We start from the raw sequence: 26,622 nt of genomic DNA on the forward strand, positions 1-26,622 counted from the left end.
CATGTCTCCAAAGTAATTATTGGGATGACATGAAACATTTGTGGATTCTCACTTATTATTGTGGTGGAATGCAATTTCTGAGGAAGCTACAGAAAGTCTAGAAATGCTAAGTTAAATTTTGAGAATGCAATTGTAGTTTGGGGATGGAATAATTTTCTGGGGATTCTTGTGAAATTTTGGGATGCAAGTTAATATGCCTAAAGGGATAGGGAGAAACGGATGAGTGAAGAGAAATAAACCAAGCCCTATAAATACCCCCATTCACTTTTCATTTTCGGCACCCACCATCTGATTTCCATTTCACATGCAAGCATAGTTCTAGTGAGTGAGAGAGAGAGTAAGGTTTTGTGAATTGGAGACTCAATTGGAGTTTGTGCCGCCCACAACCCGACCCGACGCCGCTAGAACCAAATTCTACCGCCGAGAAGAAAGGTAGAAATTTTATATCTGCTCACCTAAGTATATATAATATTGATGTGCTATATGTTTAAATATTGAAATTAGAATTTTTAAGATATTGCATGTTAAATTTTATATATCGTGGTTACAATTTTTGCTTAGTTATCGAAAATCGGCTTTCACGACAGGTGTTTAAAAAAAAATAATAGTTACCGGGGAACTTGGAAATAGTATTACTATTAGAATAAAGGAAAGTTGCTGCCACTGTTATTTATTCTTAGATTTTTTTTTGATCGGCAACAAATCTTATTTAACTCGACAAAGGGTAAATCGAGGTGGTCCACACTCTAGATACAAGGAAAACTTGAATCATAGAAAAGGCCAAAGAAAAAGGAAAAAAGAAGAAGAAAGTTACATTCAACATAAATTGAAAAAGACCACAGTGAAATGTGGAAACATTCGAAACCACAGGGCAGCATGATTATGAATTTTGCCCCATTCCGTATCATGTAGCATAAAGATGTCCGGAATACAGGCAAGTTTCAGAGCATCAACAGTTCATCCCCAGCAAGCACATCCAGAGATAATGATAATATATAGCCATAACTATACCGTCCAAAACAGCACTGCAAAGACTTAGCAGCAACACCCATATCAGAAACAGTCACAAAAGCCAAAAATATATCCTCCACAACAGCACTGAAAAAGCAATGTATCAACAACACCCATAGCAGAAATATAAGCAACAGTGATCATGAGTAGCATAATTAAATTGCAGTGTTCATGAGCAGCAGAATTAGATAGATATTCTCCATGGTCAACTACTGAACCAGTAGTATCAAGATAACCTTCGAGTGCTTTCATCCACATCCAGAATCCTCTCCATGCAGCTTGTAGCAATAGATCTCAGCAGTCAGCAGTAACACGAAAGACATGCCCAAAAACAGAACAGCATTAGAACCAGCAAATCATTAGATACATTAACAGATGATCCTCTAAGCCCTCCTACAATCTTTAGAGTTGAAAAGAAGATATAAAACAACAACCACAAGTTCTGGAAATGTTCACAGGTTAAGTAGGACAACATCCATTTATCATTACAGCAGATAAAACAAAGTATCTTCAGCATCTCTTAGCCCTCCTAGTGGTAGGAGTTGAAAGAGCAAAACAGGAATGATAGCACCAGATTATTCTCTTAGCCATCTAAAACTTTGAATTTGCGAGAGAGTTTCGCAGAGAAGCTTCAGATGGTAGAGTTGCTCTTCAGTTGCGGAGCAAACCTATTATTGTTGAGTGATGTTAGTGCTGCTCCTTAGGAGTAGAGCAAACCTGTTATTGTTGAGTGCTTTTGTTTCCTTTCCTTCTGCTTCGAACATTTTCTTCATTGACCTTACATCAGACTCTTCAAAATCTATGCCCAGAATTTCCCCTGCTGCAATGGTGTCTTCAAAATTATCCTCTTCCCCTTCTCTATTATGGTCCTGATCTGATAAGTCATCACTTGAGTATTCATGCACACTGTCCTCCTTGCTAGTACATTCTGCATATTGCTGACTTCTTATTGTATTTCTAATGGTGCTTGGGTTTAGCTCTACTTGCAAGTTTATACCTTTCAGTTGGGATGGACGTATGGAGCAGTTGGAATCAATCACGATTGGGCTATTAATATTGGTTCTATTTCTGTCCAACCCTTCTTGATGGTCCTCTATCTCTGCCTCTCCAGCTTCTTGGGCTCCAACAGATTAGACTTGATTCTTGGATACCTCAGCCCTCTGGCTTTCTCCTTTTGATGGGCTTTGGGAGTCTGGCACCAGAGAATCCATGTCACGCCCTCGATTTTTAACATAATTTAAATAATACATTTCAATAAAGAGTTCCGCTTATCATAGATATAATACCCCAAAGAAGTTCCCACCTATTCAAATTACAAAAAAATAGTCCCCAAGATTAAAGTTATACAACTTAGGCACTCCGGCCCCAAATAGAACTTAAGTATTTGTACGAACTAACCCTTGAGTTACAAACAATTTAGTCAAAATGGAATTTCTAAAATGAATAGTTACAAACTTATCTTTACTAAAGAAAATCCATTACAAAAGATGATTAAGTACTACATGAGATTGGCTTCCAAAAGTCGTCGTTCACTTCAAGCACTCAACATATGCAATCTACTATCCAGCGTTTAAACTTGAAAAGAAAGATTAGGTTGAGCTACACTAGCCCAGTAGGAAAATCTTTACCGATCTATATGTAAACATGATGAAAATGTGCAGGTGAAAAGAAGACAAGAAGTACGACTCAATCGATAGATAACAATAGATTCAAGAGCATTCCAACGTTCGATATGATCATCCTAACGCATGCCTATAACTCAATGTACCACCAAATTCACACGATGTTAAACAACTCAAGTAACCTCGACACGACTCATTGTCACCAATCACCTGCATCGGTATTTCCACCCCTTGCGTTACCGTATGACACCATGAGGATTACTGTGTTACCACCTGTGGGCACGCGCCCCGAAAGTTTTCGTTTTACAAAAATTGGGTGCGGCCCTTTTGTCGGAAAAGTGCGGCGAAACGCCTCGATTCAGAGTCGCCACTCGGGTTTTAGCGGTGAAAGCACCCAAGGAACCGAACTCGAAAACGTTTGCCACGTTTGTTTGATTTTGAAAAGGCATAGACCGGTCCGTCGTCACCTTCGATATCTGAGGTTCGGGAGCCAGGTTACGAGAGGGGAAGGGTTTTATGGCACCCTTCTCGCCCAATCCGAAGATCGGTCTCTACTCAGGCATTTTGTTTTGTAAAACATTTGCATTTTTCTCTCATTTGATCATTTTTCTAGCTAGTTAGGGCGGGGGAGCAGTTAATAGGGGTTTTAAAACTGTAACAAGTTGCATTTATGTGATAAAATGTTTATGGATGACTTGCTTGCAATAATAAATATAGATTGAGAACAAGCACTGAGCGATCCGAATAAATTGAAGTACACTGCCCTGGAGGAACATGAGCAGGATCCACACCAGCATGCACTGGCCGAGCCACTGCATGCTGGTACAACCTGTGCACGCCACACCTAAACTGCCGTACTCCGCTTATCAGGTTTCACAGTCTTTGTTTGCAATCCTCTGGGCTCTGAAAAAGGACCAGCGCACACCCAGGACAAACCACGCAGTTTAATAGAACAGAATATATACAGTTACAGACAAAAGAAATGGCTTCAAGCCTTAAAAGACAGCAGGATACCCCAAAAATAGTGTGGGGTCGTAAAGGAGGCCAAGACTAAGCTAGTATGCAAGGGCCAGCCATTAGATCTTAGGACAAACTGCCGTACGCCAGTCACGGATGGCCGTACGCCACTTTTATCCTAATCCAGTGCTTTGCTTTGCATCATCTGGGCTCTGGAACATGACCAGAAGGATCCCAGAGGCCTTTTGAATAGACAAAGAGTAAGCAATAACTACCACATCTAAACAGTTCTAAATATACAGAAAGCAGTAAACTGGTTATTAGCATGCTAAGGTGATTGACAGAAATATAAGTTAGCAGAAATGATGATCGATGATCCCCACGCCATCAGTGCACGCACTTCCATAGCTGGCGTACGGCATTAATGTACTGGCGTGCGCCATGTCTCATATTGCACGATTGTCGTATTTTACCAGTTTAAGGCCAGGACTAGTATTACTTACTAGCCTGGGCCTTGCTGTTTCCCCTTAGGGGCTGAAAATAGAAAGGAACACAAAGGTGGTATACCTTTTAGTATTGAGGTTTGAAAGTGGTTTTGAGCTCAAAGGTTGAAGATGGAGATTGGATGGTGACTGGACATCAGTAGGGTGTATAGAAGTGAGCTGCCCTCCTTTCTCTTTCAATGGGAGAAGAGAGATAGAGAGTAAGAGGAGAGGAGAAGAAGATTGCACTCCTTAATATGGCTAACCCCTTGCAAATGAATGCAAAGAGGGTATTTATAGAGGAGAGAGGGACTAAGATCAGTTGGGATCAAGGCCTTGTTTGGCTGGTTGGAACAAGAAGAGAGCCTCCCATGCATTAAATACATGGGACTAGTTGATGGGGGGTGTAGGAGAGAGAGGGGGACGTCCTTGCCGAGTGTAATCATCAGGGAGACTGTGGCCGACGTCAGGGTGGCACAAAAGTCTCGTCCATGTGGCTGAATAAAGTTGATTTGACTGGGATCTACTGGCGTGTGCCACATATGGATCGGTGTGCGCCACTGATGACTAGGTCAACGGTCGATGATCGACACGTGGCAGTTAACTGGCGTACGTTATCAAGGTACTGGCGTAAGCCAGTTGGGTTTTGCTGGGGCTGTTTGGCTCTAGTTTGAAGGGTTTGAAGTGAGTTTGAAAGAGATTCGAGACGCTCAAAGCTCAAACACACCATCGTCCTCAGACTGTTCTTGCCCATAATCATCATTGGGGAAGTAAAACATCGGAGAATAGCGTTCTCTGGACAATCCAGAATGGGGTGTCTACAGTAGCCCCCCTTTGACGGCACTTGAGGCACCATTGACAGGGGACCAGTAACGTCAAAGGTTTTCTAGACACCCTCTTCGAGACTATCCAAAATGCATGAATTGTTAAAGAACCTGTTTGATTTGAAGCTGGGACAGATAGACCGCCGCTTTGTTGTCTTTGGCGAGCAGATCACGCAATGTGGATTCTCCTGGGGAATGATCCACCTCACAAAAGCATCGACTCTGTTGGGAAAAGAAAGACTGTCTGACGGGTGGACCGCCATTGATTTGAAGTTGGACGGGCGAACCATCGTTGATTTGAATTTGGATGAGCGGACCGTCGTTGATTTGAAATTGGACGGGTGGACCGTCGTTGATTTGAATTTGGACGGATGGACCATCGTTGATTTGAAGTTGGACGGGTGGACCATCGTTGATTTGAATTTGGACGGGTGAACCGTCGTTGATTTGAATTTAGACTGGTGGACCGTCGTTTGATCGGAAGCTGGACGGGTGGACCGTCGTTGATTTGAAATTGGACGGGTGGACCGTCGTTGATTTGATCTTGGACGGGTGGACCGTCGTTGATTTGAAGTTGGACGGGTGGACCGTCGTTTGATTGGAAGCTGGACGGGTGGACCATCGTTGATTTGAAATTGGACGGGTGGACCGTCGTTGATTTGAAATTGGACGGGTGGACCGTCGTTAATTTGACCTTGGACGGGCTGTGCTTGGGGAGATGCTGAACCACGGGTACCAACATGAACCAAGGCAATTATAAGATGTCATTTGAGAACAGACTTTGATGCAAAGAATCATTTGGGCCTCAGGCCCAGGACATATAGGTGTGCGCCATAAGATAACTGGCGTGCGCCAGTAATCCAAATGATCTGAGCCCAGACCCAGCCCAGGCCCGGCCCAACACTGCTCCTACATCGTATAAACTTCTGTATGGGTGCAGAAACCGCTCTCAGTCGGTTTTGAACCCCGAAATCCTTCCAAGTCTCCCAAAATTCTTCAATTTCTCAGTCAATCGCTCATCTTTCTCTAAAACCTACGCTTCTTTACTCATCCATGGCGGAACCCAGTGGTGGCGGCGGCAATGGCAATGCCGGTGAGGAGGAAAATCGGCCACGGGATAGCATCGAGACTCCGGGGCCTTGAATCGACGATCAGACGACGGGCGAACTTTCGTCAAGTGCCGGTGCAGAGGCTGCAGGCAGCGGTGGCGACGGTGGTGGCCATGCAGCAGTGGTGGTTGGTGGCGATGAGGGGCGTACGCCAGGTTTCGTTCGCGCAGTGGGTCCACGGGTTCGACGATTGGATCCAAGGAGTGGTGTAGAGGGGTTAGTGATCACCGGTTTGGGTTCGGTTAGGGCCGGCGGCAGCGGCAGCGGTGTTGATGATGGTGATGATCGACCGGGGTCACCAACGAGGGACCCGGCGAGGGGCAAGGGTCCCGCGTTTGAGGAGGGGGTATCCGGAGAGACGCCCATGGAGGAGGTTGAGTTCAGGCCTGCAGGGGGGTCTTCGGCACACGTACCCATCACTCGGGGGGATTTTGCAGAGTTTGTGACTGAGGAGGAACTTGGCCGTTTGCTCCGGGAGAACCCGGGGGTGGTGGCTGCAGTGCTGGCAGCGCTAGAGGACAGGTTCCGGCAAGTTGAGAGGGCCCAGGAGGAGGAGCGCTTGAGAGAGGAGGCCGAGAGGGCCAGGGCCGAGGAGGAGGCCTTTGTGCGCGAGACCGGGGCAGCCAAGGAGGCTCAGGGGGAGGTGTGGTCCTTTGAGCGTGCAGTGACACTTGCAGAGTCCATACGGCTGGCACCCCGTGCTAGGTTTGACGCGGCCACGTATGTCTTGCCCGAGCCACACTTGTTTATTCCGTCCGGGGTTGAGAGCCTTGTGCCTTTGCGGGAGAGCTATGACGCAGAGCTTATACTGAGAGACCCATAGAGACACCTGTCCGTGGACTAGGCGCAGGTATACTTCGGAACTTACTTTGATATGCATGCTTTGTTATTTATAACCTTACGTAGCTTTGAACTGTCGCAGCTTGGCTTGTAACGTACGTAGGCCAGAACCTTGAAATGTAGCTTGACTAAAAAAGTAGAACTTGAACAGTATGCTTAGACTTTGAAACTTGACTTTGAACGATAGAACACTTGATACAGCTGAATCGACTTGCAGAACGCCCATAACTTCAATAAAAACCGTTAGTGCCAGGCTTGAATCGACCGTAAATTGTCTCGACTAATACGATAGCCCCTTTGAACTTGAACTCGACTAAGTAGATTGCCATGACATGTTGAACGCCCGAATGGTGTGTCCAATAGTTTGAATCGACCAGTTTGACAAACAGAAATCCTATTGAAATCGACTGAGGGGTGTGCTTTGATAAAATATGACACCATGTATCTCGAAACTTGACTAAGAAATGCCTTTGATTTGATTCGACTGATAGTAGCATTGGATAAAATGCTATGAGTGCCCGGTAGCTTTGTTCGACCTTTGTGATGCTTGTTTCGACCGTAGAATTACTGTTGAAATCCTGAATTTGACTGACTGTTTGAGTTGCGATTACTGACGAGACTCTTTTTGTTGTCTTTCTTTGTATGCAGAGAGGAGCAGCCAGCACTTGGGGCCATGGAGGTCCTTCGAGCTCGCTTGAGTTGTACCGAGGGCTGCCGGAGCGGGTCAGGGCTTTGGTGGACGTTGCAGGGTTTCAGCCGTTTATTCTCACGTTGACGGCCGTGAAGAGCGATCACGCCCTGCTCACTGTGCTGGCTGAGAGGTGGTGGGATTCCTCGAACACCTTCCACTTGCCGATCGGGGAGATGACGGTGACTCCGTCTGACTTTGCAGCGCTTACCGGTTTGAGGGTAGGGGGAGAGCCTATCCCGTTTGATTCGGAGATTCACAGGGATCCCAAAGCTTTGGAATGGTTCTTAGGGCAGGCGCTAGCGGGCGAGGTAGAGACCGTCCATTATGACCAGTTCAAGCGGTATTTGCACGGGAGGGAGCTGGACTCTGAGCTGGAGGCGGAGCAGATGGCGAGGGCCTACTTGTTATACTTGTTTGGGGCTACATTGTACCCGAACAAGCGATCCACGGTGCACCTGTCCTACTTGCCGGCCCTCTATGACTTGAGCACAGCTTCACGGTTCGACTGGGGAGGAGCAGCTCTGGGGACGTGCTATGGCTTCATGGGGGAGTTCTCGCACGGGAAGAAGGCGACGACCGGCTACTATAGAGTGTGGGAGGTAAGAAACAAAGTTTGCAATTCATTTCCTGTTTTTCCCTTTCTTGCACTTGCCTTTGATTTGCATATGAACTGTATTCTGACGCTTTGATTGTTTGACCATTTGCAGCTGTGGGCCTATGAAGTGCTGAAGATGTACCCACCGGAGAACAAGTGCCCGAACCTGAGGATGCTTCCACGTGCCATGATTTGGGGCCCTATGTACAGTGGCAAGAAGAAGTCGAGAGGGAGCCTCATAGCCTTTAGGTCGTACCTTGACGAGCTGTCTGGTACTCAGGTAAGCAACACGTCAAATGGATCATTCTGCCCTTAGAACTGCTTTAATGCTGTCGTTGATGACTTTGAATCTGTGCACTTGTCTTGCAGGTAGAGTGGGACCCGTGGAGTAATGCAGAGGCTGAGCCTGAGTACCAAGCGAGGAGCAGAGTGGTGACGGCAAGTCGGGTGCTGCTGGAGTCAGCCTTCGGGTGGCGATGGTACCTAGTTGACCGGGTGACACGGCAGTCACGGGGCTTTCTTGAGTTCCAGGTTCCTGGGCCACTTCCACCTCACGCCTCCCATACAGATAGGTACACTCTGGCTGAGCTACGGCGCTTCACTGTTCCGGCCGGCCTTGCTGCTTTTCTGAGGCCCGAGCGTGATTATGTTGTCTACCGGAGGCAGCACTTGGCGAGGCCACTTGGGGTTTTGGAGCATATCGCCGTGCAGGGCGAGGCACTGGAGACTGGTGAGAAGAGGCAGAGCCGGGAGAGCAAGGCAGCTCGGCCGAGAGAGAGGAGCGACTATGCCACAGCGACTGGGCTGCCTCGGCTCTCTTGGACACTGGTGGTGCAGTATGCGCAAGGAGAGGAGGCCATAGTTCAGTTTGAGCCTGCCAGGACGGAGCTAGCGGAGATCACAGGACCGGTATGATACTCTTTATCCCTTGTAGTTTCCTTTTTCCACTTTTGGCATGTATATCTGGCTTGCATTCTGATTTGGCCCAAAATTGTATCGCAGGCCCCGATGGAGTGGGTGCGGGAGGCGGCTCGCTTGATGAAGGCCATGGAGAAGGAGTTTCACAAGATAGCCGGCGGCGGCTCTTTGCAGTTGCACTACCCACCACCAGCTCCAGCTCCTGCCGTGCAGCCTCAGGTATGATTTCCCATTCTGCTTTTGGATAGGATTGCTTTCAAAGTTTCCTACACTTAGCATTTCAATATATACAATATGCACAATGTATGCTAAATGCCTTGAATGACCATGCAGGGACACGCTAGGGCGGCTCCTAGGAGGAAAAGTGTGCGGCCTCCTCCAACAAAGAAGGTAGCACCGAGCTCCTCTCGGCCAGCGGCGAGGGTACAATGGGGGGTGCAAATCACTCCGGCCAGCGAGGAGCTCCAGTTCCGCCGAGAGCTGAGGAAGAGGCCTACAGAGAAGAGGCTTGCCGAGGGACCCTCGCAGAAGAGGAAGAGAGAGGAAAAAGAAGAAGAAGAAGAAGAAGAAGAAGAGCAGACGTCCCTCAGCAGCGGCTCTGACTCGGCGAGCGACCCCAGGTTCCGGATGGACCCACGAGAGATGGAAGAGAGCGAGGAGGACGACGACGACGAGGACCTTTTTGACGACTGAGGGCTACCACCGAGCCTTGGTTTATTTTGCTGAGACTTTGATACTTTTTGAGATGGATACTTCGGTACTTTGGATAGGGCCTGCGTGCCCTTTGACTTTTTGGGCGAGTGTGCCTTGATACTTTCAGTTCTGCCCGGGCCGTTGTGCCGTTTTGATGTTTGATACATTTCCACCTTTACATTTTGACACAGTAGTATAAAATGTCTGCATTTTCTGTTTATCGTTTTCCTTTTGCTTTGATGAGATTTTGTAAAGAAAAGAATAAACCCTCCGCTAATATCTAACATGCATTGACGAATGCTCTAAATCGACAAAAGACACTTGCATATGTACACGATCGACTTAGCTCGAAGAAAAGAAAGAGAGAGAAGTCCTAGGATACGACACATATCCCAGACACGCGGAGGATACGGGAGATTTGGGCATTAGCAGGCCCAAACCCGACATTCTCCTAAACAAAGGAAACTAACCCCTTGAAAAGATAACATAGGTACATAACGACTTGCACGAACTATCAAAACTGGTACCAATGTCCCGGCACAAGGAAAATACCGAAGAAAAGCTAAAAATGCCACAAAAATGGACATAAGACGCAGAAGATGACTCGATATGGTCCCGGACTGAAACCGACACCCCCATATAGTAACATAAGTCCTATGTAACATGTATGGTATGACAAAACTTGGCAAAAGCCCTTGAAACGAGATTTGACTTCCCGTATCCTCGATTTTAGCTTGAAACGGGCCGCCGAGGGTCCGAAATCTTCATCGGGCGTGGCTTTTGGAATCCGACACCTTGCCATAGCCCCAAACGACATTTGTGACTTGTAGGAATCAATAACCGTCCGAAGCCAGCCCCGGAATTGAAAACGACCATGCGGAGGTAGTAGCTGTTGCAGACTGGTTTCTGGTGAACGTTACTTGCGTATGCTAGAAAGGATGCCCCGTACGCCAGTAAGTGGAGGACACGCATACGCCAGTTATAAACTGGCGTACGCCAGGTTTCTGAGTGCCAGATCCACTTGACTGACCAACTGTCCTTTTTTAGAGGGCACTTTGTTTTTACCCTCACACGTTTTGCACACGGTTTCTGAGCTCTGAGGAGGCAGTGTCCTTTGCAGGGGTGAGGTTTAGAAGGTAGCAAGATGCTTACATGAATCATTGGTAATGGGAAGGATGGCCAAGGCCTATAAAACTGAGGCAAATGCATTGTGGCCTTCACGGCTGCACTGCTTCCCCATTTTCTTCAATATACTCCAGCATTTTCCATGGACAACCCTCTCCCAACTTTACTTAGGCCCTGGTTGGTGCAATTTCTGAGCGTGGACTGGCTCAATTTTCAATATCACGGCCTTGCTTCATTCCATTTTTTTCGACATGTGCCGCTCCGTCCGGCGCTCCTGCGGGCTGCCCTCAGATTCTGGGATCCTGACGTCCATGTCTTTCGCTTTGGCGATGATGAGATGTGCCCGACCGTTGAGGAATTCCAGGCGTACCTCCGGACCTTCTCGTCCCCTACGATTGTTGTTCCGCCTTATCAAGAGAGCATGCCCAAATTGCTAGCCAGCTCGCTCAACATCTCCCGGGGATTGGCGAACACCATCCTTGAGGGCGGCCAAATGAACATCATGCGGCTGATTGAGATGTACAGCCCAGACGGCGATTTGGACAGCGACGAAGCTCAAGCACACCGCCGCTTTGCCTTGTGTGGGCACGCCACCCCGAAAATTTTTTGCTTGGGAAATTGGGTGCGGCCCTTTTGTGTTTGGAAAAGCGCGGCGAAACGCCTCGATTCAGAGTCGCCACTCGGGTTTTAGCGGAGAAAGCACCTAAGGAACCGAACTCGAGAACGCTTGCCACGTTTGTTTGATTTTGAAAAAGGCTTGTAGACTGGTCCGTCGTCACCTTCGATATCTGAAGTTTGGGAGCCAGATTACGAGAGGGGAAGGGTTTTATGGCACCCCTCTCGCCCAATCCGGAGATCGGTCTCTACTCGGCCATTTTATAAAACGTTTGCATTTTTTTCTCTCATTTGATCATTTTTTAGCCAGTTAGGGCGGGGGAACAGTTAACGGGGGTTAAAACCATAACAAGTTGTGATTTATGTGGCAAAATGTTTATGGATGACTTGATTACAATGCTAAGTATAGATTGAGAACAAGCACTGAGCAAACTGGACAAATTGCAGTACGCTGCCCCGCAGGGGCATGAGCAAGTTCTACCAGCATGCACTGGTCGAGCCACTGCATGTTGGTTGGACCTGTGCACGCCACAGTAAAACTGGCGTACTCCACTTATCTGGTTTCACAGTCTTTGTTTGCAACCCTCTGGGCTCTGGAAAAGGATCAGCGCATACCCAGGACAAACCATGCAGTTAAACAAGCAGGATATATGTATTTACAGACAGATGAAATGGCTTGAGGCCATAAAAAAATAGATAGAAAACCCCCTAAACAGAGTGGGGACATAAAAGGGGCCAAGATTAAACTAAGATGCAAGGGCCAGTCACTGGATCCAAGTTTTAACTGCCGTACGCCAGTCATGGACTGCCGTACGCACGTTTGACCCTAATCCAGTGCTTGGCTTTTGCATCATCTGGGCTCTGGAACATGACCAGAAGGATCCCAGAGGCATTTTGAATAGACAAAGAGTAGGCAACAACTACCACATCTAAACAGTTCTAAATATACAGAAAGCAGTAAACTGGTTATTTAGCATGCTAAGGTGATCGACTGAAATGAGAGATAACAGAAATGAGGATCCATGATCCCCACGCCAGTAGTGCTCGTACTGCCATGACTGGCGTACGACATATATATACTGGCGTGTGCCAGGGTCCATCTCATACGTTTGTCGTATTTTACCAGTTTGAGGCCAGGACTAGTATTACTTACTAGCCTGGGCCTTACTGGTTCCCCTCAGGGGCCAAAAACAGAAAGGGACACAAGGGTGGTATACCTTCTTGTTTGAGGATTGAAGGTGGTATTGAACTTAAAACTTGGAGATGGAAGCTTGGATGGTGACTGGATATCAGTAGGGTGTGTGGAAGTGGGCTGCTTTCCTTTCTCTTTCAATGGAAGAAGAGAGGTAGGGAGCAAGGAGAGGGGGATGAAGAGAGCTTTTCTTCTTAATGAGGCTAACCCCTTGCAAATGAATGCAAGGGGGGTATTTATAAGGGAGAGAGACTGAGATCAGTCTGGGACCAAGGCCTTGTTTGGCTGGTTGGGGCAAGGTTGGAGCCTTCCCATGCATTAAATGCATGGGACTAGTTGATGGGGGGTGTAGGAGAGAGGGGGAGCGGGCCTGGCCGGTATAATCATCAGGGGCTACTGTGGCCGACGTCAGGGTGGCACAAAAGTCTCGTCCATGTGGCTGAATAAAGTTGATTTGACTGGATTTGACTGGCGTGCGCCACACTCGGACCGGCGTGCGCCAGTGATAGCTGAGTCAACGGTCGATGACTGACACGTGGCAGATAACTAGCGTGCGCCTCCAAGATATTGGCGTAAGCCAGTTGGGTTTTGCTGGGGCTGTTTGGCTCTGGTTTGAAGGGTTTTGAAATAGGTTTGAGAGAGGTTAGGGACACTCAAAGCTCAAAACACACCATCGTCCTCAGACTGTTCTCGACTATAATCATCATTGGGGTAATAAAAGATCGACAAATAACGTTATCTGGACAGTCCAAAATGGGGTGTCTACAGAAGCCCCCCTTTGACGGCACTTGAGGCACCATCGACTGGAGACAAGTAACGTCAAAGGTTTCTCTAGACACCCTCTTCGAGGCTATTCAGAATACGCGAATTTAAAAAGACCTGTTTGATTTGGGATTGGATGGATGGATCGTCATTGATTTGAAATTGGACGGATAGATCGTCGTTGATTTGAAATTGGACGGATAGATCGTCGTCGATTTGAAATTGGACGGATAGACCGTCGTTGATTTGAAATTGGACGGATGGACCGTCGTTGATTTGAAATTGGACGGATAGACCGTCGTTGATTTGAAATTGGACGGATGGACCGTCGTTGAGTTGAAATTGGACGGATGGGCCGTCGTTGATTTGAAATTGGACGGATAGACCGTCGTTGATTTGAAATTGGACGGATGGACCGTCGTTGAGTTGAAATTGGACGGATGGGCCGTCGTTGATTTGAAATTGGACGGGTAGATCGTCGTTGATTTGAAATTGGACGGATCTTTGCTTGGAGATGGGCCCAAGACTTTCTTAGGAAGAGTCAGGCTTGTAGTTGGGGATGAATTTCAGCACAGACCACGAATTGGGCCTGAGGCCCACAAATTACTGGCGTACGGCGCCAACACACTGGCGTACGCCATCTTTTAAAGAGATCCGAGCCCAGATCCGAGCCCAGACCCGGCCCAACTGTTCCCTTACGTCGTATGAGATGCCGAACCAGTGCAGAGAACCGCCATTCATTCAGTTTTGAAGTCCAAACTCTCAAAACTCTCTTAAACTTCCAATCTCTCCCTCAATCTTTCATCCTTCTCGCAAAACACTTACCCACGCTCATCCATGGCAGAATTCGGAGGCGGCAATGGGGGCAATGGCGGTGATAGAGGTGGTGGTGACGAAGTTCGACCAAGGGGCGAGCCCGAGAGCCCTCAAATCGACGATCAAACGCCAGGCGAAGCCCCGTCGGCGACTGGTGTAAGGGTTTCCGGCGGCTCGAGCGGCGGTGATGGCCATGCAAAAGAGGTGGTTGGTGGCGAGGAGGGGCGTACGCCAGGAGGGATGAGGCGTACGCCAGGTTCTGTTGTGATAGTGGGTCCACAGGTTCGTCGATTAGATCCAAGCAGTGGGGTAGAGGGTGTGGTGATTACCGGTTTGGGCTCGGCGGGGGCCGGCGGCAGCAGCAGCCATGGTGGTGGTGATGATGGTGGTCGACTGGAGACACCGGTGAGAGATTCGGCGGGGGGCAAAGGTCCCGTGGTTGAGGAGGGTGCATCCGGAGAGGTACCCATGGAAGGGGCTGAGTTTCGGCCTGCAGTGGGGTCCTCGGTGCACGTACCCATCACTCGGGGAGACTTTGCCGAGTTTGTATCGGAGGAGGAACTCGGTCGCTTGCTCCGGGAGAACCCGGGGGTAGTGGCTGCAGTGCTGGCAGCATGAGAGGATAGGGCCCGGCAAGTGGAGAGAGCGCAGGAGGAGGAGCGCCTGAGGGAGGGGGCCGAGAGGGCCAGGGCCGAGGAGGAGGCCTTCATGAGCGAGACCGGGGCAGCAGAGGAGGCTCAGGGGGAGGTGTGGTCCTTTGAGCGGGCAGTGACGCTCGCAGAGTCCCTGCGGCTGGCACCCCGTGCTAGGTTCGATGCGGCCACCTATGCTTTGCCCGAGCCACATTTGTTCATTCCGTCGGGGGTCGAGAGCCTTGCACCTTTGAGGGAGAGCTACGACGCGGAGCTTATACTGAGAGACCCACAGAGGCACCTGTCCGTGGATTGGGCGCAGGTATTCCTTTGCACGCCTTGTTATTTGAATCAATAAGTAGTTTCGAAACTATCGCAGCTTGTAACGTACGAAGGCCAGAACCTTGAACTGTAACTTGACCGAGAAAGTAGAACTTTGAATAGCGTGCCTCGACTTTTGAAACTTAACCTGAATGATAGAACACTTGAAATAGTTGAATCGACTCGTAGAATGCCCATGATTTCGACAAAATCGTTGGTGCCTAACTTGAATGAACCATAAGCTGCCTTGATCAATAAGACTGTCCTTTGAACTTGAATTCAACTATGTAAATTGCCATGACACGTCGAACGCCCGGATGGCGTGTCTAGTAATTTGAATCGACCATATTGATGAGTAGAACACCTGTGAAATCGACTGAGAGATGCACCTCGAGAGAAATAAGGCCTTGGAGCCCGCCACTTGTCTGAAAAATACCTTTGGATTGATTCGACTGATAGCAGAACTGGATAGGATAATACAAGTGCCTGGTAGCTTTGTTCGACCTTTATGATACCTGTTTCGACTGTGGAGTTACTTTTCGAGATTCTGAATTCGACTAACTGCTTGAGTTACAATTACTGATGAAACTCCTTTTGTCGTCTGTCTTTGTCATGCAGAGGGGAGCAGCCAGCACTCGGGGCCATGGAGGTCCAGCGAGTTCACTTGAGTTGTACCGGAGCTTGCCCGAGCGAGTCAGGGCCTTGGTTGACGCCGCAGGGTTCCGGCCATTTATCCTCACGCTGACGCCCGTGAAGAGCGACCACGCTCTGTTGACAGCGCTGGCCGAACGGTGGTGGGATTCTTCGAACACCTTTCACTTGCCGATTGGGGAGATGACGGTGACTCCGTCTGACTTTGCAGCGCTCACTAGCCTGAGGGTAGGGGGAGAGCCTATCCCGCTCGACTCGGAGATTCACAGGGATCTTGAGGCTCTGGCATGGTTTTTGGGGCAGGCGCCGGCGGGTGAGGCGGAGACCGTCCATTATGACTAGTTCAAGCGGTATTTGCATGGGAGGGAGCCGGAGTCAGACCTGGAGGCAGAATAGATGGTGAGGGCCTACTTGTTGTACTTGTTCGGGGCTACCCTGTACCCGAACAAGCGATCTACGGTGCACCTGTCTTACTTGCCGGCCCTCTACGACTTGAGCACAGCGTCGAGGTTTGATTGGGGAGGAGCAGCGCTGGGCACCTGCTACGGCTTCATGGGGGCATTCTCACGCGGAAAGAAGGCGACGGCCGGCTACTGGAGGGTGTGGGAGGTAAGAAGCAAGGCTTGTCATTTACTTCCTGCTTTTCCATTTCTTGCACTCGTATTTGATCTGTATATGAACTGTATTCTGATGCTTTGATTGCCTGGCCATTTGCAGCTGTGGGCCTATGAGGTGCTGAAGATGTACCCGCCAGAGAATAAGTGCCCGAACCTGAGGATGGTCCCTCGTGCCATGATCTGGGGTCCCATGTATAGCGGCAAGAAGAAGTCGAGGGGGAGCCTTCTAGCCTTCCGGTCGTACCTGGACAAGCTGTCGGGTACTCAGGTATGTAACACATCAAACTGATCATTCTGCCTTTTAGAATTGCTTTAATGCTGTCACTGATGCCTTTGAATCTGTGCAACTGTCTTCGCAGGTAGAGTGGAACCCGTGGAGCAATGCAGAGCTTGAGCCCGAGTACCTAGTACGGAGCAGGGTGGTGACGGCGAGCCGGGTGCTGTTGGAGTCGGCCTTCGGGTGGCGGTGGTACCTGGGTGACAGGGTGACACGGCAGTCACTAGGCTCTCTCGAGTACCAGGTGCCTGGGCCACTGCCTCGTCACGCTTCTCACACGGACAAGTACACGCTGGCCGAGCTGAGGCGTTTCACTGTTTCGGCCGGGCTTGCTGTCTTTCTGAGGCCTGGGCGTGACTACGCCGCCTACCAGAGGCAGCGCTTGGCTAGGCCGCTTGGAGTGTTGGAGCATGTCGCCGTGCAAAGTGAGGCACTTGAAGCTGGCGAGGAAAGGCGGAGCCGGGAGAGCAGGGCAGCTTGCCCGAGAGAGAGGAGTGACTATGCCACCGCAACCGGGCTGCCTCGGCTTTCTTGGACCCTAGCAGTGCGGGACGCCAAAGGAGAAGAGGCCGTAGTTCAGTTCGAGCCTGCCAGGACAGACCCGGCAGAGATCACAGGGTCGGTAAGACATTCCTTTATCCCTTTGTAGCTTCTATACTTTACTTTCAGCATGCATACTTGGCTTGAATTCTGAGTTTGCCCCAAAATCGTCCCACAGGCTTCGATGGAATGGGTGCGGGAGGTGGCTCGACTGATAAAAGCCATGGAGAAAGAGTTCCATAAGATAGCTGGTGGTGCCTTCTTACAGTTGCACTACCCACCTCCAGTTCCAGCTCCCGTTGAGCAGCCTCAGGTATAACTTTTCCTCTTTACCTTTGACTAGAATTTGCTTTCGACATTTCCTGCACTCAGCATTTCAATATATACAATATGCACAATGTATGCTAACTGAATTGAATGACTATGTAGGGACATGCTAGGGCGGCTCCTAGGAGGAAAAGCGTACGGCCTCCTCCAGCAAAGAAGGCAGCTTCGAGCTCCTCCCAGCCAGCGGCAAGGGTGGAACGGGGAGTGCAAATCACTCCGGCCAGCGAGGAGCTCCAGTTCCGTCGGGAGCTGAGGAAAAGGCCTGCAGAGAAGAAGCTTGCCGAGGGACCCTCGCAAAAGAAAAGGAGAGAAGAGGAAGAAGCAGAGGAAGAAGAAGAGGAGGGGACGTCCCTCAGCAGCGGCTCTGACTCGGCGAGTGATCCCAGGTTCCGAATAGACCCTCGAGAGGTGGAGGACAGCGAGGAGGATGACGACGAGGAGGACCTTTTTGATGACTGAGGGCTATCACCGAGCCTTAGTCTATTTTGTCAGATACTTCGACGTTTTGAGTAGATACTTTGATACTTGGTGCTTTGGACGGGACCTGCGTGCCTCTTGATTTTGTGGGCGAGTGTGCCCTGATGCTTTTAGTTCTACCCGGGCCGTTGTGCCGTTGGATACTTGACACATTCCTACCGTTGGCTTTGACACAGTGGTATATAACATATGCATTTTTCTGTTTTGTCGTTTTCCCTTTACTTTTGATGAGACTTTATAAAGGAAAAGGATAAAACCCTCCACTAATATCCAACATGCATTGATGAATGCTCTGAATCGACAATAGACACTTGTATATGCACATAATTGACTTAGCTCGAAGAAAAAGACGGACAGAAAGGCCCTAGGATACGACACGTATCCCAGACACGCGGGGGATACGGGATTTTTGGGCATTAGCAAGCCAAATTCCGAGATTCTCCCCGGGGAAAGAAACTGACCCTTGTAAAAGGTGACATAGGTGTATAGAGACTTGCACAAACCATCCAAACCGGCAGAATTGCCTCGGTGTGAGGAAAACACCAAAAAAAAAGCTAAAAAAATGCCGCAAAAATGGACATAAGACGCAAAAGAAGACTTGATATGGTCCCAGACTGAAACCGACACCCCTATACAGTCACATAAGGCCTATGTAACATGTACGGTATGACAAAAATTTGCAAAAGCCCCGGAAACGAGTTTTGACCTCCCGTATCCTTGATTTTAGTTTGAAACGGGCCACCGAGGGTCCAAAATCTTCATTGAGCGTGGCTTTTGGAATCTGATGCCTTGCCATAGCCTTCAATGATGTTTGTGACTTGTAGGAACCAACAAACGGTCAAAGCCAGCCCCGGAATTGAAAATGACCATGCGGAGGCAGTAGCTGCTGCAAACTGGTTTCTGGTGAGACCTACTGGCGTACGCCAGAAATGGAGGCCCGTACGCCAGTAAGTGGGGGACACGGACACGCCAGTTATATACTGGCGTACGCCAGGTTCCTGAACGCCAGATCCACTTGACTGACCAACTGTCCTTTTCCAGGGGCCACTTTGTTTTTTTTACTCCCACACGGTTTGCACGCGGTTTCTGAGTTCTCAGGGGGCAGTGTACTCTGCTGCATTGTGTCTTGGACACTAGCATGATGCTTGCATGGATCTTTGGTAATGGGAAGGAAAGGCCAAGGCCTATAAAGCAGAGGGATTACACTGAGGCCTCCACGGCTTGCTCCGCTTCCTCTTTTCCTCAGTATATTTCAACATTTGCCATGGATAACCCCCTCCCAACTTTGCTTAGGCCCTGGTTAGCACAATTTCTAAGTGTCGACTGGCTCAACTTTCAATATCACGGCCTTGCCTCGTTCCGTTTTCTTCGGCATGCGCCACTTCGCCGAGCGCTCCTGCAGGCCGCCCTCAGATTCTGGGATCCTGACGTCCATGTCTTTCGCTTTGGTGACGACGAGATGTGCCCGACTATCGAGGAATTCCAGGCGTACCTTCGAACCTTCTCGTCCCCTACGCTTGTAGTCCCGCCTTATCAAGCAAGCATGCCTAAACTGCTGGCCAGTTCGCTCAACATTTCCCGGGGTTTGGCAAACGCTATCCTTGAAGGTGGCCAAATGAATACCATGCGGCTGATTGAGGTGTACAGTCCAGACGGCGATTTAGACAGCGACGAAGACCAAGCGCGCCGCCGTTTTGCCTTGGTGATTTGCCTGCTTGTCGCCTATCTGCTCGTGCCGGCCCACGGGCAGGTCAGCCCTTCTCTTATGAGCGTTGCTGCACAGATGGGGGCACGGAGGAATGTGGTTCCTTTGGTCCTGGCAGAAACTCTCCTGGGTTTGGATTTGGTGTATACGGGCTAGTCGGCCGTTTTCAGCGGCAGCCCGCTTTTGCTTCAGGTAATCTCACTCAGCTCACCTTTTTTCGGTTTTTTATACGTTCTCATTTTACCTCGACGCTCGGCTTAGGCTGCTCCCTAGCTCCTTACTTGTCTTTTCGCTCAGGTTTTATCTGACTTCTTACTTGTCTTTTTTTTTCTCTCATGCAGCTGTGGCTGTCGGACAAGTTGAATCTATTGCATCCTCCGGTGGCGGGTTGGAATCTCTTCCCGAAGAGGATTCATCAAAGGGAGATGCGCTACCCTGACATGGACACAGAAGGCTGGTACGAGTTCATGCGGCAAATGCAGCCTGACGAGATTGCCTGGAGGTGCCTTTGGCTGGACCTCCCGGACATGGCCATTCACTCCGATGGGTTCGACAGGGTGGTGATCGCGGGACTGTCGAGCTTTACTTTCTACATTCCCGGCCGTGCTCTTCGACAGCTGGGCGCTTCTCAAGAGAACCACCGCATCAGCATTGGGGACTTCCGTGTCCCGAATTTCAACGCTCAAACACTCAACGGTTACCAGAGGCGCTGGGGCCTTAGAGCCCTTCAGGCTGAGATGCCGGATTTTGCAACAGGGCTAAGGAGTCGCTACAGGTAGTGGCTGAGAACCGAGGTGAATGCAAGGGAAAATATTGACTGACTCCGGGCCACTCTGCTATGCTTAGAATAAACTGCGAGCCGTTAGGCTTCTTAAGCATTTTGTTCTGTTTTTCATGCTTCAACTGTTTTTAAGGCTTTTATGCTCAGCTTATGTATTAGAAGTAGTAATTTGCAATAAAGTCGAAAGACAAAGGGTTTCCCCTTTCTGATTCGCTTCAGTGCGGCCTTTGACTTGTGCTCGACCTCCTCAAACTGCGATATTGACCCAAAAATGTCGAACCTGGATCGAAATTTTGATGGAATGTGACCGAATCTCAAGGTGAGATTGCCTACATATCCCTTTTCAGGGAATCAGGTCAGAACGTAGTTCAGGCTACGGTTCGCTCGTGTATTTTACCTCTCCTTTTACGCTCTAACTTTTGCCTAGCACCGCCTTTTCAGGTTTTCGGCCTAGCGAGCTTTCGACTCTTGCCTATTTATTTTTGCCTAGAACCGCCTCCTTAGGTTTTCGGTCTAGCAGGCTGCTCTAACTTTTGCTTGGAATCGCCCACCCTTGTGGTTTTCGACCCAACGAGCATCTCTCAGGGATAGTAACGTTTGAGTTGATCCAGGTTGACCAGGGTGTTGAATTCGTTGCCGTCGAGGTCAGTGAGTTTAGCAGCACCCCCGGATAGGATGGTCTTGATGATGTACGGCCCGGATTGCTTCGCCCTGAACTTCCCGCGGGGATCAAACACTAGGGCGCGAATTTCCTTTGTGACCATGTCTCCTTCGACCAAGCCCCTGGACTTCACCTTTTTGTTGAATGCGCGGGCAATTCGACGCTGATACCCCTGAACGTGATACAAGGCCCGGAGCCTTCTCTCATCAAACAACATTAACTCGATAAATCTTCCGCTTAACCAGTCAGATTCCTCAAGACCGCTTTCAACCATGATTCTCAGCGACGGTACCTCAAGCTCGATGGGAAGTACTGCCTCCATCCCATAGACTAAAGAAAAAGGAGTTGCACCAGTTGAAGTGCGGATAGACGTCCGGTATCCCCAGAGGGCGAGAGGCAGCTGCTCGTGCCAATCCCTTGCAGACTCGGCAGTCTTCTTGATGATCATCTCGACATTCTTGTTTGCAGCTTTGACCGCCCCATTTGTTTGCGGGCGATAGGTCGTTGAATGGTGGACCTCGATACCAAATTCCTCAAAGAGTTCCAGAACCCTTCCCTTGAAATGACTCCCGTTATCTGACACAAAAGCCTGAGGAACCCCGTACCGATAGATGATGTTCTTTCGGATGAACTGAGCAACCTGAACCGTTGTCAGCGTCTTATAGGACTCAGCTTCGACCCACTTGGTGAAGTAGTCTATCGCCACCAGTATGAACTTATGGCCGTTTGAAGCAGACGGTCTGATCATCCCAATAACGTCGATGCCCCAAACAGAGAACGGCCATGGTGAAGTCATGCCGTACAATTTAGACGGAGGGACATGTTGCAAGTTTGCGTGGATTTGACATTTGTAGCAGCGCCGGACATAGTCGATGCACTGCGCCTCCATTGTAGACCAGTAATAACCCTGCCTGAGGATTTTCCTAGCGAGCATGACGCCGCTCATGTGAGGCCCACAGACTCCTTTGTGAACCTTCTCCATTATCCTTGTCGCTTCGACGCCGTTGACACAGAGCTTGTGCATCCCGCAGTGCGACCTTCGATACAGCTTCCCCCCACAGATGATGTACTGAGAAGCTAGCCTTTGCAAAGCAATCCGATCCTTTTTCGTGGCCTCGGTAGGAAACTCCCCACGCTCCACAAAGTTCCAAATGTCATGGTACCAGGGTAGGCCATCATCGCATCATCAATGGTGTTGACATACTCGTAAGCAGGCAAGTCCCTCTGTTCAATCACGATTGGCCGCAACTTAACACCTATTGGAAGTTCGATCATTGAAGCCAAAGTCGCCAAGGCATCGGCGAACTGATTCTTCAAGCGGGGGACATGGGTGAAAGTCACCTTATTGAAGCGAGGAATCAGTTCTTCCAAATCTTGGTGATAAGGCTTCAGCTTTTCCTCACGAACTTTCCAATCTCCATTGGCTTGAGAGACCACCAGGTTAGAGTCTCCGATCACCTCCAACTTCTCGACCCCTAGAGCAATGGCTGCTTCCATTCCGACGATGCAGGCCTCGTACTCGGCTTGATTGTTGGTGACATCGAAATTCAACTTGAAGGCGAGCGGAATGTGAGCGCCGACGAGCGTGATCAATAACACTCCAATCCCAAATCCCCTCTGGTTAGCAGCCCCATCGAAATAGAGCGTCCATACTTCCTCGATCACAGTTAGAACCTCTTCGTCGGGGAATGTGAAATCCACGTCTTTCGGGCCGTCGATCGGGTGATCGGCTAGAAATTCTGCCACAGCGCGCCCCTTTACAGACTTCCTCGTGACATGTTGGAGTTCGAACTCAGCTAGCAGAAGCAACCAACGTGCTAGCTTATGGGTGAGCGCAGGCTTCTCGAATAGATACTTGATAGGGTCCATCCGAGAAATCAGTCTCACCGAATAGGCTAGCATGTAGTGTCTAAGCTTTCTGGTAGCCCAAACTAGCGCCCAACACGTCTTTTCCAGAGGGGTATAGCGCTCTTCAGATCCGACCATCTTCTTGCTCAGGTAGTACACAGCCTTCTCGACCCCATTGCTTCCTTCCTGTGCTAGCAGACACCCCATGGCTGTTGAAGAAACGGACAGATAGAGAATCAAGGGTCGACCCGGCGTTGGCGGCATCAGTACCGGTGGGTTCTGCAAATACCTCTGAATAGACTCGAAAGCGGCCTGGCATTTCTCTGTCCATTCGAATGGGACCCCCTTTTTGAGCAAATGGAATAACGGTCCGTAGGTTAGAGTCAACTTGGAGATGAACCTGCTGATGAACTGGACCTTTCCTAGAAAACTTCGCACACCTTTTTCAGACTTGGGCGGCTCCATCTCAAGAATCGCTTTGATTTTGGAAGGATCCACCTCAATTCCCCTCGCGGTGATCAGAAACCCCAACATTTTGCCTGACGTGACCCAAAACGTGCACTTTTGTGGGTTCAGGCGCACATTGTACTTGCGGAGCCTTTCGAGAAATTGCCTGAGTGACGGAAGATAGTCCTTTACCTCCTTTGCCTTCACGATCATGTCATCGACGTAGATCTCGACGGTCTTATGGATAAAATCGTGAAACAAGGTCGTTTGAGCCCGTTGGAAAGTGCACCCGGCGTTCTTCAACCCAAAAGGCATCTTCACATAGCAGTAAGTGCCCCATTTGGTGACAAACGTCGTTTTCTCTTGGTCCTCGGGTGCCACAGAGATCTGGTTGTATCCGGAGAATCCGTCGACAAAAGAGAGCAAGGCATGCCCCGCCGTGTTGTCCACAAGCACGTCGATGTGTGGCAAGGGGAAACTGTCTTTGGGGCTTGCCCTGTTTAAGTCCCTGAAGTCGACGCAGACTCGGATCTTTCCATCCTTCTTGGGGACTGGCACAATGTTGGCCACCCATTTGGGGTATTCTACAACCCGTATGAATCCCGCATCGATTTGCTTCGTAACTTCCTCCTTGATCTTCTGAACCCAATCCGGCCTCATCCTGCGGAGTTTCTGTTTGACGGGGACAGCCCCAGGCTCCAACGGGATCCGATGTTGCACTATTTCAGGATCGATGCCGGGCATATCCTTGTGAGACCACGCGAAAACCTCGGGAAATTCCTTGAGAAGCTTGATTGTCCCGGCATAATTTTTCGGGGATAGATTTGCACCGATTTGCATCATGCGGGGGTCATCCTCGTCTTTCAAATTTACAAAAATTACTTCTTCTTTTAGAGGCTGAGCACGCCTTTCGTCTTCCTTTTCGATGAGGGAACGCAACTCAGCCGGGATGTCCCCGTCGAAGTCTATTCCTTCATCATCAGGGTCGACACAGTTTATATAGAAGCTAGCAAAGTAGTCAGAAGTAGGGTCATGCATTTCATAAAACCCCACAGGGTTGCCAAGTACAACAGACTCGAACTCGAAGTAAAAGCTACGACTGTAGACACCCCATTCTGGACTGTCCAGATAACGTTATTTGTCGATCTTTTATTTCCCCAATGATGATTTTGGTCGAAAACAGTCTGAGGATAACGATGGTGTTTAAGCTTTAAGCGTCCCGAACCTCTTTCAAACTCCCCTTCAAACCAGAGCCAAACAGCCCCAGCAAAACCCAAACTGGCTTACGCTATTGATCTCTTGGCGCACGCCAGTCATTTGCCACGTGTCGGTCATCGACCGTTGACCCAGTTATGATTGGCGCACGCAGGTCCATATATGGCGCACGCCAGTCTAGCCCAGTCAAATCAACTTTATTCAGCCACTTGGGCGGGACTTTTGTGCCACCCTGACGTGGGCTATAGCTCCCTGATGATGGCATTCGGCAAGGGATGTTCCCCCACTCTCCTACATTTACCCCATCACCCTTCCCCTCTCGTAAACTGGCTCCCGAACCTCAGATATCGAAGGTGACGACGGACCGGTCTACGCCTTTTTCAAAATCAAACAAACGTGGCAAACGTTTTCGAGTTCGGTTCCTTGGGTGTTTTCACCGCTAAAACCCGAGTGGCGACTCTGAATCGAGGCGTTTCATCGCGCTATTCCAACAAAAAGGGCCGCACCCCAATTTTACAAGCAAAATTTCCGGGGTGGCGTGCCCACAACGACGTGGAGGGCCAAGAGGCACAAACTCCGACTCTGAGCTAGACTTAGACTTGACAGACTCTGTGTCTGACTCAGACTCATCGTCAATGCATGTTAGACGCGGAGTGAAAATGCAGTTATTGAGACTTCCCTGCGCCTTCACGATGAGAGAGGTAGGATCCTCGAGAGCATTTGAGGAGTCGGGCCCGAGCATCAGCACTTCAGCTTCTTCGCCCTTGCCAACCAAACCTACTTGGGAGAATAGCATCTCCAAACCCCCTTGATCAAAAGCTTTCAGCCAGTCAAACTCTCCCTTGGTCTGACCCAGCCGTTTCTCGAACTCCCTTTTGGCCAGTTTTTCTTTGGCTGTCTCCTCATCGGACCAGGTGTCCGCAGCAAAGATTTCAAATCCCGGCAGCCAAGTGAAAGTCTCCAGATCCCAAAACGGCTCTATCTGTCCCGAATAAGCAGAGCCTCCTCCCTCTCGCACAAAGTAGCTGTCGGGGTTACCAAAAAGGGTTCGAGGTTTTCCCTTGTCTTTCCTCTTTTCGGCGTCTTTGGCCGGCGGAGTGTAACCAAGACCAAAGCGACCTTTGTTGGAAGGAAAGACAGGGAACTCAGCGATCCCTTGTTGGTTGACCCCGAGTCCTAGGCCCGGCATGAATGACATCTTCCTCATTATTTCGAGGACAGTTGAGCTTATGGTGAAGTCATCATCCATGGCGATGGCGAGGACTGAGCTAGATGTGTCGAAAGAGAATCCTCCGAAGTCTGAGTCTTCTTCCCCGTGCATGATGCCCAAAACAGGTGTGCCGTCATCTGTGAGTGGGCGGATCCCAGAGTCCGCGCAGATTGTTAAAGTTCCGGTAGACAGCCCCAGCATGACTTTCTGGTGCAAAGTTGAAGGTACGGCCATGATGTCGGCCCTATGAAGCCAAGGCCTGCCCAGCAGCAGGTTAAAGGTGGCAGGGACGTCGACCACGTGGAACTCTACGTCTATTTCGAAACCCTCAGCATCCAGTTTCAGCATCAGAGTTCCTTCCACCATGCGGCGAGTGCTGTCGTATGCCTTGACGGCCAGATTGGAGGGCGTTAGGTCGCTCTTTGAAAACCCCAAACGATAGGCAACCCTCATTGGGCAAACGTTGATGGCCGAGCCGTTGTCAATTAGCACGGTTGGCACCCAATGTCCCCGGCACTTGACAGTGATGTGCAGTGGGCGGTTGTGAGTGGTTCCTTCGACGGGCAGATCCCTTTCGGTGAATGTGACAGAGTGCTTAGAGAGAAGTGGCAGCACGAGGGCAATCATGGCCTCGGGAGTGATGTCGATCGGTATTATGAGC

At 49.6% G+C, this 26,622-nt stretch overlaps 1 protein-coding gene across 1 annotated transcript in view; it reads left to right on the forward strand.

The window, feature by feature from the left end:
* Window positions 1–24,611, forward strand: part of LOC131307832 (protein FAR1-RELATED SEQUENCE 5) — a 42,638-nt gene extending 18,027 nt beyond the window's left edge. The window contains exon 4 of the mRNA XM_058334536.1: window positions 24,601–24,611. The gene's annotated coding sequence lies outside the window, so the exon portion shown is untranslated. The remainder of the gene's footprint in view (window positions 1–24,600) is intronic.
* Window positions 24,612–26,622: the final 2,011 nt, after the last annotated feature.

Source organism: Rhododendron vialii, chromosome 11a (assembly GCF_030253575.1).
Source record: "Rhododendron vialii isolate Sample 1 chromosome 11a, ASM3025357v1".
Lineage (NCBI taxonomy): Eukaryota > Viridiplantae > Streptophyta > Magnoliopsida > Ericales > Ericaceae > Rhododendron > Rhododendron vialii.